Raw genomic sequence first — 13,605 nt, 5'->3', positions numbered from 1 at the left:
CATGTACAAGCTCTTCCTAGAACCTCTTCCCACAACCAACTTCCATCTCAAACTCTGTATATCTGACCATAAATATTTCTAGACTTAATATCCTAACTTCACTCCAAAGATGTCTAAAAGGAAATCAATTGTGTCTCCCCTGAACAAGCCTGAATACTAACTTTCCTATTTCCACCAACCACTATGCTTCAAAACTTCAGCACTTTCTTTCCCCGAGTCCTGTCCCCAAACCAAAATGGCTGTCTGACTTGCCTCTCCCTTCCATCTCCACAGGCTTCACTCTAACTCCCATAGTCTGACTTGCCTGTCTTCCGCCTGTGTCACTTCCCCCACCCTCTGTCCGGCTTTTAATGATGCAGAATCTTCCTCCATATACTCATCCTCCTCCTGTGTATACAAACCTCTTCAAGGTCAAGGCTCACTGCCACCTCTGTGGCTTCCAAGATTCCAGAACCTCACTTAATTTAGGGGGTGCACAATAGTTGCTGAATGAATGAACCCTGGCTTTCGCCATGACGCACGTCCCTACTTCCCACAAGCCTGAGCCCGGATGTCCTCTACCATCTCACTTTTCCCTTTCCACCTGTCTAACATCCTGAAAACAACCTCTCAAGGAGCTGATCAATTCCTGACCCTCTGAGCCATGTTCCTGTCATTGCTGCATCATATCTCTGCCTACGCTTGGCTAGCCCTGCCCTGTGATGACGTCCATGCCCTCCCCTCCCCCCACCCCACCCCCGTGTATTCGACTCCCACACAGCTGCCAACTGTGGAGCTTTAGGGGAACAAGAGGACACAGGAAAGGGGGAGATTTGAAAAAATGGACAATGGAGAGCATAAAGGGGGTGCGCTGGAGTCTTTGATCCCTAGAGACACCATCCTCCCAAAGGGTAAGGTTGGCAGCAACTGAAAGGGGAGGAGGAGGAGGAGCCTGATTTTTCCACTGAACGGAAGCATGATTTTCACCACTGCTTCTGTTGCCCTGGTAACCAGGGACAGCCCAGTGGAGAGTACAGTAAAAGAACACCATGTTTATCTTTGCTGTCTGATCCACTTCCCTGTACACCCTTCCCTGACCACCTCTTGTCCCCTAGGCCTGCTCCAAATGTCTTGTAATGCCAGCGCCACCGTTCTAGTCTGCTGCTCAAAACCTCAAGGTCTGAACTAATCCTTACTATCAAGCACAATGTATGATATGTTCCACATCTTGGGGTCATCCCACCGTACCCACCTGCCATGCCAGGAAGAATGGCATCCACTTAAGCAAACAATTCACTAGACAGGATGAAATGGAGAACACTGCCCAAGCCAGCACCTTTCTTACTAATGGACTGCTGGTGTACATTGGGCACCTGTTTGTTCCAGGATCAAAACAAACCTGTCTGGGGATGAGCTGGGAGACTTGGTCTACCCAAAAACTTCCTCAGATCCTCTCTCCTACCGGTGTGACCTCAGAACAGAGACAGAGCTAACACCATGGAAGATTATATAAGTGTTGCATAACATGGTGGCACGAGTAGCACCAATGCAGTTATCCATTGCCACAGACAGGCCAGGAGTGGAAACCAGCCCAAGGGGCTGGGCTGGGGCTGGCATGCAATCCTCTTGCCACCAGTGCCAGAGAAACCTAGGATCTTGCTGCCTCAGCCCTGTCTATACCTGCTCCTTTTACCCCAGAAGACAGAGAGGCTTCCCTGGCTCTTGCATTCTTCTTCCCCTGTGGGTGTCAGGTGGAGGCCACAATACCAATCCCATACTGGCTAGCAGCAGACTCTACAGAGCCTGCCAGGAGGGCATCCAGGAGTGGTGGGCAAGGGAGGGGTAAGGTCCAGAAACCCCTCTATCCTGACACAACAAGCACTGCAGCAGCAACAGGTTTGGCTGGGCGAGCTGTCCTCTGCTCTGTCGTTTGCTGTCTCTAACAAATTATGTTAAATGTGTGTGTATGGGGGGAGGGGACATATTTGGCAAATGCCAAACAGGAAAGGGTCCTGAGTAAATTCATCCTGTTTCCCCCATATCGAAGCTGACCCACCACCTAGGAACTTGAACTGCAGCACGTAGAGCTGTCCACAACTCCGACCTCACTGCTCCATCTCTGCGGCAGCGTAGGTTGCCAGAGCAGCTACCCCTAGGGCTTGCTCCTCCCCCAACTCAGCGGCGCAGGCGTCCGTGGCTGGTGGATACGCACGCGGGTCAGGGGGCCGCCGAGGGCCAGTTCAGAGCTCCATCCAAGTCTCCCATCACCACTGCCACACCCACGTTATTAATGGTAGGGTGGGAGTCCGCAGAAAACCTGCCCGGTGGTATGTCCTCTAGCTGCACCTGCGGGTCCCAAGCTACGCCCTGGCCTTCCCTCACGCACCTCCGCGCCTCTTAAGAGCTAGAAGGAGCAAGCTCCTTCGTCTCGAATGTACTGCGCCGTTCCTCGTCCCTCAACCACCTGTCTCCGCTTCCCTTCCCCGAAGCCTCTCCAAGTCGCCGCACCCCGCGCAGTACCACACTCGCCGCCTACTGGGAAGCCGAGTCACGGGGCACCGTTCAGGTTCCTGCGCCCCGGTCTGCGGCCCCTCAGGCCTGCGCCGCCCAGGCCACGGTCCGTTCCCGCCTGCCTGCGAGGCAGCAGCGGAGGGATAGGCGCGGCCGAACTCGGCAAGCCGAGGTCACGCGCGGCCGGCTTGGCTTATCCCCTGCCGCAGCTCCTACCTGAGCGGTCGCCGGCTTCCGGCGCTGCACCGCAATCGCCGCCCGGATGCACGGAGACCCGCGGAGGCGCAACACTGCGGACTCTGCTTCGAGAGCTCCGCCCGCTCTTCCCACGCTCCGCGTCCGCGCCGCGCCACCCTGCGGCCAAGTCCGGCGTTGCGCCTGCTGGAAACGCGGTCGCCGCCTTCCGAACTGCGGCAGAGGACTTAGCCAATTATTTTCTCGCGGCCAATAAACACGCCTTAACTTGAGGGCTACTTCAGAGCTGTCCAGATCTTCACAGGTCCTGGTTCCTCTGACATTTTCTTCCAAAGTTTCTCTTGTAAGGGTAAGAGACGTGGGTTAGTCTCAGGAAACTAAGGGCCTGTGTGGTGAGATTCCAGATTATGTTTCCATCTTCCTGTAAATTCTTGCTCAGGAGATTTTTATTTTATTTTATTTTATTTTTTTTTTGAGAGTTCTCTGACTTAGAGTCTTTGGAGAATTGGAGAAGAGCTGTCCACCCTCTCTCTTTCCAGAAAAATGCATACCCACAAAGAAGCAGAAATTTGTATTCAAGGCATTTTGAAACTTTTCAGAGTACCACGACCGCCAACTTCAGACCTCTGCTGCAGGTGTCTATGGATGTAAACCACTTGGCAATTCCCGAATCGCCATCTCGCTATCCTGGGACATCTTCAACAGTCTCCGAGACTATGTTTCTGCCTTAAAAAAACAAAACAAAACAAAAAAAAAACCAAAAAAAAAAAAAAACCTTTTTGTAGTCCCAGTGATGCGGAGTGGAGCGGGCTGGTTGCTGGTCAGTTTAACGGAAACCTGAGCTCAAGATTAAGTGAAAGATTCTGTCTTGAAAAATAAGGTGGAAAGGACTAGAGGAAGATAACAGATCTACACTTTCACCCCCGCCTTTCTTTAAAAGCCAACAGGAGCCTCTTGCTCCTCGATGATTTTCCAGCATCACATTCATTCTGCTACTTAACCACTGTTAGATATACATGCACCGGCTGCTATTTTGCAGTTGATTGTAAAGTCTTTTGAGATTAGTGTTTTCCTTCTGCAACTAAGGTAATTTACATGGTCACTTTATTTTTCAATGTTTTAAATATTCAAAGTGAAGGAATTCAGGGGAATAAAAAGCCTAGGGAGATACCAAGAGAAAACTGCACCCTCCTCCTTTCTGATTGCTTCAACACCAATCTATATTCTCCCATGAATACCACCAAGGCTGGAAAACAAAGTCCTCAAGGTGGTGAGATCAATCTCATTTCTTTTTCTTCTGGCCAAAAGCAGCCTCTATCCATTGATTGTTAGAGGAAGGTAGGATACAAGTTCATGCAGAATGCATCTGTAAAGCATCAGATATTCTACCTCTAGTGTCCATGAGTTCCAATAAGGAGTACCACCCCCTACCCGCTTTTCCTGGGAGATATATACAGACCAACCTATGACAGCCAAAGAAACGATTCCACTCAAATGTAGTTTGGTGAACAAGCAAATTTATTGGGGTGCCTTGTAGGAACGTGCTTGACTGAAGGGTAGCTGGACCAACTGAAAAGCCCACTCCCACCATGAGTGACAACTCATCAAATCCACAACTGTGGAACTTCTCTCCCCAGCTACTGTTACTACTTATATAACCTTAGGGAAGGACTTTGTGGCTTGTAAATTTCAGGAGCTTCTTGAGACTCCTCGGTTTTGAACCTTGTAAATTTAGTTTGCTTCCTGAATCTTAAGAAGGTGGCCTCTAGGAGAGCATGTTTCAGTAAGGAAACAACTCGACAGCACATCACATCTATATTCTACTTTCTAAATCACATCTCAGAGGTCCTCTTCCTCTCTATCCCCTCACCAGGACCATTATTTCCTTTCTGAATTTCCACATTTGTCTTCAGCCCACCTACACTTCCTGCTTCCGGCCTCACCAGGCTCAGATCCAAGTATACATCTGCTGTGGCTTGTATGTGTGTCCTCTTACAAATTATTTTCAAACCTAGAGATTCAATGTGATAGTATTTAGAACCTTTGGGATGTAGTTAGGTCATAAGAGTGGAACTCTTGTGAATGGATTGATGTCTTTAAAGAAGGGGTATTTGCAGGGTACTGGCTGCACACAGATGCAACCTCAGTACTTTAGAGTCACATCAGGACATCATGAGTTCCTGAACAGCCTGGGCTACATATCTAAAAATACATAAAAGGCTACACCGGGAAAGTTGCTCATTCTTACTGCATTCTGCCACTTGAAAAAATACCAAGAGGACAAGATAAACAACTGTGAAAACAGAGGTTGACCTTCACCAGAAACAAACTCCCCAGCCACCTTGATCTTGGGCTTCTCAGCCTCTAGAAATATAAGAAACAAGCACCTGTTGTGTTATCTATCCAGACAATGGCTTTCTACTATAGTTGCTTGGACAAAAGACAACAAATATTCCAGGCTCATCAGTTTCCAAAAGTATCAATCACTCCTTTACTTAAAACTATTCGAGATCTTGTAGTGGTTTGGAAGACACCCCCCGCCCCTTTAGCCTCATAGGGAGTAACACTATTGGGAGGTCTGGCCTTGCTGAAGTAGGTTTGACTTTGTTGGAGGAAGTGTGTTACTAGTGGGTCTCAGAATCTCAAAACTAGGCCTAGTGGCTCAGTCTTTTCCCTGCTGTTTGCAGATTTAGATGTAGAACTCTCAATTCCTTCTTCAGCACCATGTCTGCCTGCATGATGCCTTGCTTCCCACCATGATGATCATGGACTAAACCTCTGGACTGTAAGCCACACCCAATTAACTGTTTTCTTTTATAAGAGTTGTTGTGGTCATGGTGTCTCTTCACAAAAATAGAACCCCTAAGACAGTGCTAAACCTCTTCACCTGGCTCACCAGTTCTCAAAGATCTGTCCTTAATTGTCTCTACACATACGCATGCACACGTACAGGCAAACATGCATGCAAACACACACACACACACGCATGCGCACACACTTTCCTTAAATTGCAGGCTTTAAAACAACAGCCTCCTTCCCACTCAAGAGTGTGCACTCTCCCTGCTACATCCTACTCAACTTCAGCTATCCTTTTGTGTTCTCTTGCATTTCTGTTTTGAGTCCATTCTTTTTTATGACATTAGCTGCTGCTAATCAATACTGCTGTTAACTTCTGTGACATCTGCTTTCCCTGCCATAGTGAGACCTCTGCAACAATGTTCTCCAGGCCAAGTACAATACCTAATGTTGGGTAGAAGCATGCCCGTTCCCATTAAACAAAAGGTAGACTAAAATGCACACACCTTATAGAGACCCTGGGGCAAATGTAGTATTACTCTGAATTGTGGTAAAACCAGGCTTCTTTTGTTCTGATTAATTTTGTTTATTTGTTATTGTTTTTTTGTTTTTGTTTTTGTTTTAGATAATGTCTTTCTATATAAGCCAAGGAGACCTCAAACTCATAATCCTCCTGCCTTAGTCTTCTGAGTGCTAGGAATACAAGTCTTTGACACCTGGCTAGAGGACAAAAGCTAGATTTTAAATACTAGAATTGCTTACTGTTTTCAAATGATTTTTAATCTGAGTCTTCAATTCTTTTTAACTAAAAAATGGTCACGGTAGCACCCAGAATTGCTTTCAGATGTATGTGGTAGTACTTTACAATTTTAGATCTTCTCCATCCATGCATTACTTATGTTATATCACTTCACTTAATCCTCACAGTAATATTTTCACTTGGCAGCTGACAGTTCTCATTTTGCATTTTAGGAAACTGAAGTAGATCAATGGAACACAATTTGTCATAGGTTACCTAGCTAGTCACCAGGCAACAGAAATTTGAGGTTGGGTTCCAAGTCTAGGTATTCTCTACCACCGCCAACCACCCCATCTGCTTTTTCCTCTCAGCTCCAAGGGAGAAAGTAATGTTAAGACATGTGTCACAGGCATGGAAACATAGAACGACTGAAGGGTTTTTGATGTATAAGGCAGTTTGGTTGGGAAAAGTTAATCAGAATAGGAAGAATGAGCTAAAGACTCAGTGACCTTGAGGCTATACCTGTACTCTGAAGGTTAACTTCAGTTGACAGACCATCTTTGCATGCCACTGGACATCTTCAGGCTCTAAGATTACCAGAAGCTGGGGTCTATTTACTCCATATTTACAATTCTGCTCATCACCAAACAGTTATCAAGCTCTTATTAAATGTTTTATTTTGGATTGCAGATGTCTGGCCAAATTTACCTCTCTGAGTCTCCATTTTTCCGTCCTGTAAAATGGGATGATATCATCCCAGCACATGACTGTTTTGAGAATTAAGCAGGATGATACAACATCCCACCTTGTGTCAGGTGGTTTTCATGTTTATCAGATGTCTGTTAGTAACTCAGCAAAGGACAGAGGAAGCTTAAGAACTTGAAAAGTACAGAAGGAGTAGAAAGGCAGTGGTTCTCTCCTACTATCTGCTTCATAGAGATCGAAACAGCTTTGAGGCTCAGGGCTTTTGGGACTGTCTAACAATGACTTGTAAGTCATATCAGGTAATGTCAGCTATGTTGGTGACTGTTGTCTGAAGCCACAAACATGTTATGAAAAAACATTTAAAAAAAGACAGGATATTTCTATGTATCCAAGTATGGCCTCAAACTTGTAATCCTCCTGCTTCAGCCTCCCAAGTATTAGGTTTAGGGGCATGTTTTTATCACACCCTCACATAGAAGAAATTTGATGAGATGCTTTGCCAAGACCTTGGTGGGCAGGAAGCTACAACCAGTTAGTGCCAAGACAGAAGAGGAAGAAGAAGAAGAAGAAGAAGAAGAAGAAGAAGAAGAAGAAGAAGAAGAAGAAGAAGAAGAGGAGGAGGAGGAGGAGGAGGAGGAGGAGGAGGAGGAGGAGGAGGAGGAGGAGGAGGAGGAGGAGGAGGAGAAGGAGGAGGAGGAGGAGGAGGAAAGTAGTTTTTATGCCTGACCACAGTTGGGATCAGGGCTCATTTGAAACTTCTTTTTGGGAATTCCCAGAGACAACTGGGAAAGAATGACAGAAACAACTTTGAAAACATCAATGAAACCATCAAACACATTATTATAAATATGAATGACAGAAATGGCTTTAGGCACTTTGTAAGATAACTGTCTATCTGTAGTGAGGTTTGATCAAATACTGCTTGCATTATGTTAATTTGGGTTCCCAAAATTGCATAACCAATGGCTGGGCAGGGCAGACAGAGGTGGGACTTTTAGGATTCCAGGGCAAGGGACTGAAGGAGAAAGAGGGGAAGAAGGGACCCACCATGCTGGAAGAAGGTAGAGGAGAGGAGAAACCACGCCCAAGAATGTGCAGGGCAGAGAGCTTAGCTGCTATGTAGGAGCCGAAGTGGTCCCAAGAGGGCTGCCTGACTGGGTCCAAGGCAGCAATGATAGAATGTAGATTTTAGTAAGTAATGACTTGGAATATTGGAGGGAGATGGATTAGCCATGCGGAGATTAGGAAGTGAACCAGCCATTGAGCTGTTTTAGACATATCAAAATATAAAGGCTCTGTGTGTGTGTGTGTGTGTGTGTGTGTGTGTGTGTGTGTGTGTGTATTTCATTCTGGAACACAGAACATTGGGGTGGATAGTGAGGAGCCTCCCACTGCCACCACCAGGATCAATTTGAGTACTTAATTGAGTACACACACACACCCACACCCACACACACACACAAACACACACACACATATCCAGTGGAACTGCCCTTCACAGGTCTTCTTGTGATTATAGTATTATATCATTATAGTAGGTTTTTTTCTTTAAAGATTAAAACCTTTTTTTCTCCTTTCTGTTCAACAAAGACAACCGCCCTTTGGTTTTTGATAAATGTTCCTTCCCTTGTAGCAGGTAGATTTGCCCCAGGCACTAAGAGCTGTGCTTTTAAAACATACAGAAGCACAGCTGTTTGTTTCTGCTGCATCTTTTTTTTTCTCCTATTTTCTGCCCTGAAGGCTGGGTTTTCTCTGCTTTGTCAGGCTGATAACACGTGGAAGGGAAAGAAAAGTTCTAATAGACTAATTAGCGATACAAGCTTTTAATAACTGATTATGGGAAAATATTCCCCACCCTTCAGTGGTTTATTTATTTATTGCTGATATGCTGCATTAGGGTAAAGTAGTCAACTTCTAACTATTGGCAACTTAAATCGATCCCTTTTCTTCTTTATTTCTCTTTTCCCCTGCTGTAATGTGCTCAGACAATATGAAAGAATCAAATCAGCTGACAGACAGCTTTGCCAGATGTGCTAGGACCCTGAGGTCACCATTTTAAAACCACTAGGAACTGTAGGAGCTGTGAAAATCCAGCTATCTTTATGTAGTGAGAATTTTAGAATTTTGGTTTTTTTAAAGACACAGAAATATTATGTTTTTCATTTTAATCCCATGTGTGGGGTTATGGGGCTGCTTTGCAGCAGCTGACTTTGATTTGCCTCGTGCTCTCGGGCATATGTGATTTTTCCAGCTGCGGATAGTTTCCGCAATTGTGTGACATTTGGAACTCGGGGGACTTTACAGAGGGTATATAAATGCTAGAGCCCTAAGGGTTGGGTTACGGGTTGTTGGTTGCTGTTAGTCTTGGTTTCTTAAGTTGTCATATACAAAGAAGAAACAACAAGAAGAAATTAGATACCCTAATTTTTGAAGATCATACTTGCTCCATGAAGTTCCACAAACCTTATCATCATCACCCCATTCCTGACCCCTGACTTTATTTAGGGTTTTCTCTCCATTCCTCTCCTGTTTACTCTTATATCTAGTGTTAGGGGGTTGAAGAGAGGTTATTCAGGTCTCGTCAAGAAAGAGTCATGTAACAAGTGGGAATCCATTTGTTATCCTCTAAGGTTGATCCGAGTATTCAATGAAATAAGTAGGGTCAAGTACTTAGTACATACTAAGCCCTCAGTAGCTATTAAATATACCTAGTGCATAGGAAGATAATTTGATGGATGCTAGTAGAATAAATGAGTAATGTAATTTATGAGTAGATTATGAAGTCTTGAAGCTCAAAGGGGTGAAAATAAGAAGGAATGAATAATAAATCAAAATAATAAAGGCCATTGCTTGAGTGCTTATCAATCAAGGTCTATGTTCTGCGCTAATTGCTTCTTGTACATTCTCTCATCTAGTCCTATGTAACCTGATTTTTATCGGCCTCCTTAAATAATGGTTTGTTTGTTTCAAAAGCCTGAACCCCTTTTACAAAATTATGTGAGAACTGTGTGTTCTCCCAAGACCTCCAAGGGCTGACATATTCATGTTTCCTTATGAATTGCTGGACCACTGAATTCATGCTCCTCAAACTGCTTCTGGAAGATACTGGCATTTTTTTCTTTTAAGGCCCCAGAGCATAGGCATTTTATACAAAGATTTTTACTGAGAGTAGGCACAAAGTGGCAAGATACTTACATGTTCACCAATGTAGCCATACCTAAAGTCCTCTGTTTATGCTCCCAGGTCCTTCCCAGTTATTCTGCAACCTAGTACCCTGCTGCAACCATGTTTCCATCTCTCTAAGATTCTCAGCCACCTCTCTACTGCCTTCTATATCTTCCTGAAAACAGTAGATTATTATGCAAAGAAATATAGCTTTTGAACAAAGTCTCCACTCTAGGCTATTTTCATTCTGAGGTCAGAGAAAAATCTTGACTGCTCTCCTTCTTAAAGATTTAATGTGTTTGTGTGCATCTATATGAATTCATATATACCATGTCTTATGCTGGTGCCTGCAGAGTCCAGAGAGCAGCAGACAGCAGTTCACGGAGAACTGGAGTTACAGGTATTAGGTATTAGGAGCAGAACCTCCATTCTTTACAAGAACAATAAGCTTTCTTAGCCACTGAGCCATCTCTCCAGCCTTTCTTCTGCTCCCTTTAAACAAATGTTACTACCGAGTTTTCTTTGATCAATGAGCTAATTACTTCTGAGATTCTGCCCCACCCTCCTAAAGACACGGGGCAGTCATTTGTGGCATAACATCTTTTTATATATTATTTCCTCCCTTTTCCCACAAACGAGGAAACAGTGAAGAGAATTTGAAATGTAATACACTCAAGGTCACATAGCTAACATCAGAGCTGAATCCAGCTATGGCATGTCTGACTCCAAAGCCTCATGGTTGACCCACAAAGCAGCTCAGGCAGGTCCAAGCAATTACATTCATGAACCAAACGTAACTTAGGAAATCCTTCTGTGGGAGAGCCTACAGCCTTGATGCTCAGAGGTGAGTAGTGAACTGATTGACCAAGGCCAATGGCAGTCAGATGAGTTAGAGCTTAGAATAACTGCTGGCCTGTAGTTTTGTGACCGAGACCCTTATAATGCCAGAATCCGTATCTGCTGAATGGTTGGTCTGATTGCTTCATCTGCTAGTGCTGCCTTCCCTGCCTTACATCCTGTTGTGTTCATCTTTGGTAAGCCATGCTCAGGGAAGGCAAAGCAGATAGTCTTTTGCTTATTGAATACTAACTTATTTTTAAAAAAGATTTATTTATTTATTTATTTTATGTATTTGAGTACACTGTAGCTGTCTTCAGACTCACCAGAAGAGGGCATCAAATCCCATTACAGATGGTTGTGAGACACCATGTGGTTGCTGGGAATTGAACTCAGGACCTCTGGAAGAGCAGTCAGTGCTCTTAACCGCTGAGCCATCTCTCCAGCCCCAAATACTAACTTCTTATGTAAAACAATTTCATTAATTTGTTGGTGTCTAAAATGCCAGCCAAATTAGGGAGGCTTCTACAAAAGTTACACAAAGACCTATGAAAAGAATAGTTCATTGCTGTCCTACTTTTGTCTCTGTTAATATGATTAAACATTGACCAAACTCAACTCGGAGATCAAAGAGTTTACCTGAATTACATCAAGGGAAGTCAGAGCAAGGGCTCAAGACAGGTACCTGGAAGCAAAATTGGAGTAGAGACTGTGAGAGAATGTTCCTTCTTGTCTCATTCTCAGGTTCATATGCTACTATCTTTCTTATACCTCACAGGATGGCCTACATTGATCAACAATTAAGAAAAACCACACAGGAGTTGGGGATTTAGTTCAGTGGTAGAGCGCTTGCCTAGCAAGCGCAAGGCCCTGGGTTCGGTCCCCAGTTCCGAAAAATAGAAAAGAAACAAAACAAAACAAAACAAACCCCAAAAAACAAAAAACAAAAAACAAAACACACAGATGTGTCTACAGGCCAATCTCACTGAGGCAATTCCTCGAATAGGGGGCTGTCCTTTGGTAGCTGTCATAGTTATCAGGTCAACTCTTAAAATATCACAGCGATTGTCTTCAGGCTTCAGTACTATCTAAGGTTTCTATCTCTACTAAGGGTCTTGGAAAACACTGAAGAGGAAGCTATCATAGTTCTGAATATTACCAGAAAATGTATGTGTATTTTTAATGAGCTAAATATTTTGCTGTCTTTCTCCTCTTCTAGAGTTCTATGAATGTCTGCTTTTTCCTATCTTTAGAGCATCGGTCATGCAGAGTGTCTTTGATAAGACTTGTTGAATGGCTAATTTAAAATAGAAAATCCTTGGACTACGAGTAGGTTTATGAGGAAATGAGTAGCATCCTATTCCAAAAAAAAAAAAAAAAATTAGCCTATCCTGGAGCTTATGCCATCACGAGGGGACATAAGCTTGATTTATTTATGAGAGATATAAAGAGGGTAGCATGCTTATCCAGACTTGAAGGACACTTTATAATGAATGCAGAGCCTCATAGCCTCACAGGGTTTTTGTTCTAGGCTCAGGACCTGCTAGACTTTTGGGTCCTGTACAGTATGTATTGATGAGATGATGCAAAAATGTAGTTCTAAACTCACTTGGAAACATGGCACTGGCATCAAAATACCCAGTTAAAGAAACCCAGAAGCCTCCACAGAAGAGCAGGACGCTAAGATGAAAAGAAGCCTCACATTCAGGACGTCCTTCCTATATCCTCGGTGTGGGTTTGCTGTACACAAGGAGCTGAACTGAATGTATCTTTAAAGTCCTCTCCACTGTTACCTTACTATGCTTGTGTGTATATTAATAATGAGATAAACTGGACTAGACTGTTAAGGGTAGGGTGACACCAGAGAGGAAACCCAAAAAACACAAAATATCAGTCCTGAGGCTGAGTAGTGGTAACCCAGCAGGGCCAGCAGGTGGTGCCATTGCTGCGTCATGATTTTTAGGCCAGATGAGAAAGTGATGTTTAGGAAGCAAATGAGGTCTTTAGAGTAAGCTGCTAAAGCATCATGGACGCTGCTCCATCTATCCCCAGAACATACACACCTTTCCCCTAAAGCCTTTACCCTCAAAAACGCAGAGTAAAATGGGCCCGAGGCCCAGCTACTCTTTTTCCTCCCTCTAATGTTTCCAAGGACTCCATTCCCAGCATCTATTACTTCCAGACACCACTAACAAGGGCCAGACCGTTGACGATGATAGTGTTGTAAAACATGTTATCAAATGGAGGCTAACTAGACTTTTATGTTCAATCACCATCTTGCTTTTCTCTGATCCCCCTAACAGCCACCTCATTTTGGGCAAAGATCAAGCCTTGTCCCTTAGTTTCCTTAATGCTAGGGAGAAGTTTCCATTAGGGAAGTTAGACAAAATAGGGGTGTTCTAGAGGCCTCTGAAAGTCCGGCAGCACCTCTCCCCCACCTAGAATCTGGTGTGAGCAAGTGTTTATATATGGCTGTAATCTGGGATTTGGTAGCCAGATCCAGAGTAGACCTCACATAGTCTTGGTTATGCTATGAGCTGGGTTAGAGGATGCTCAGAGGATAGTTCAAAGCAAGCCTGACCCCCCCCCCCATTTTTCTATATTTTGCATGCAGCCACTCATGTGCCTCTCTTCTCAGAAAGATGTTTCTGAATACCCAACATGCCTCACCTTTTTGA

The 13,605-nt window shown here is 44.3% G+C and overlaps 1 long non-coding RNA gene across 12 annotated transcripts in view; it reads right to left on the bottom strand.

Annotated features, from left to right (window-relative positions):
* LOC102550527 (uncharacterized) overlaps positions 1-2,841 on the bottom strand; it is a 59,422-nt gene extending 56,581 nt beyond the window's left edge. For 11 of the 12 annotated variants that reach the window (XR_010057173.1, XR_010057179.1, XR_010057174.1 and 8 more), the window contains exon 1: positions 2,707-2,841. This is a non-coding gene — a long non-coding RNA (uncharacterized LOC102550527). The remainder of the gene's footprint in view (positions 1-2,706) is intronic. The other variant, XR_010057182.1, reaches the window with a different exon arrangement.
* Between the last annotated feature and the right edge of the window lie 10,764 nt (positions 2,842-13,605).

The sequence above is a fragment of the Rattus norvegicus genome, chromosome 13, assembly GCF_036323735.1.
Source record: "Rattus norvegicus strain BN/NHsdMcwi chromosome 13, GRCr8, whole genome shotgun sequence".
Lineage (NCBI taxonomy): Eukaryota > Metazoa > Chordata > Mammalia > Rodentia > Muridae > Rattus > Rattus norvegicus.
The sequence above is the reverse complement of the archived record's forward strand: the minus strand, read 5'-3'. Positions and strand labels throughout refer to the sequence as shown.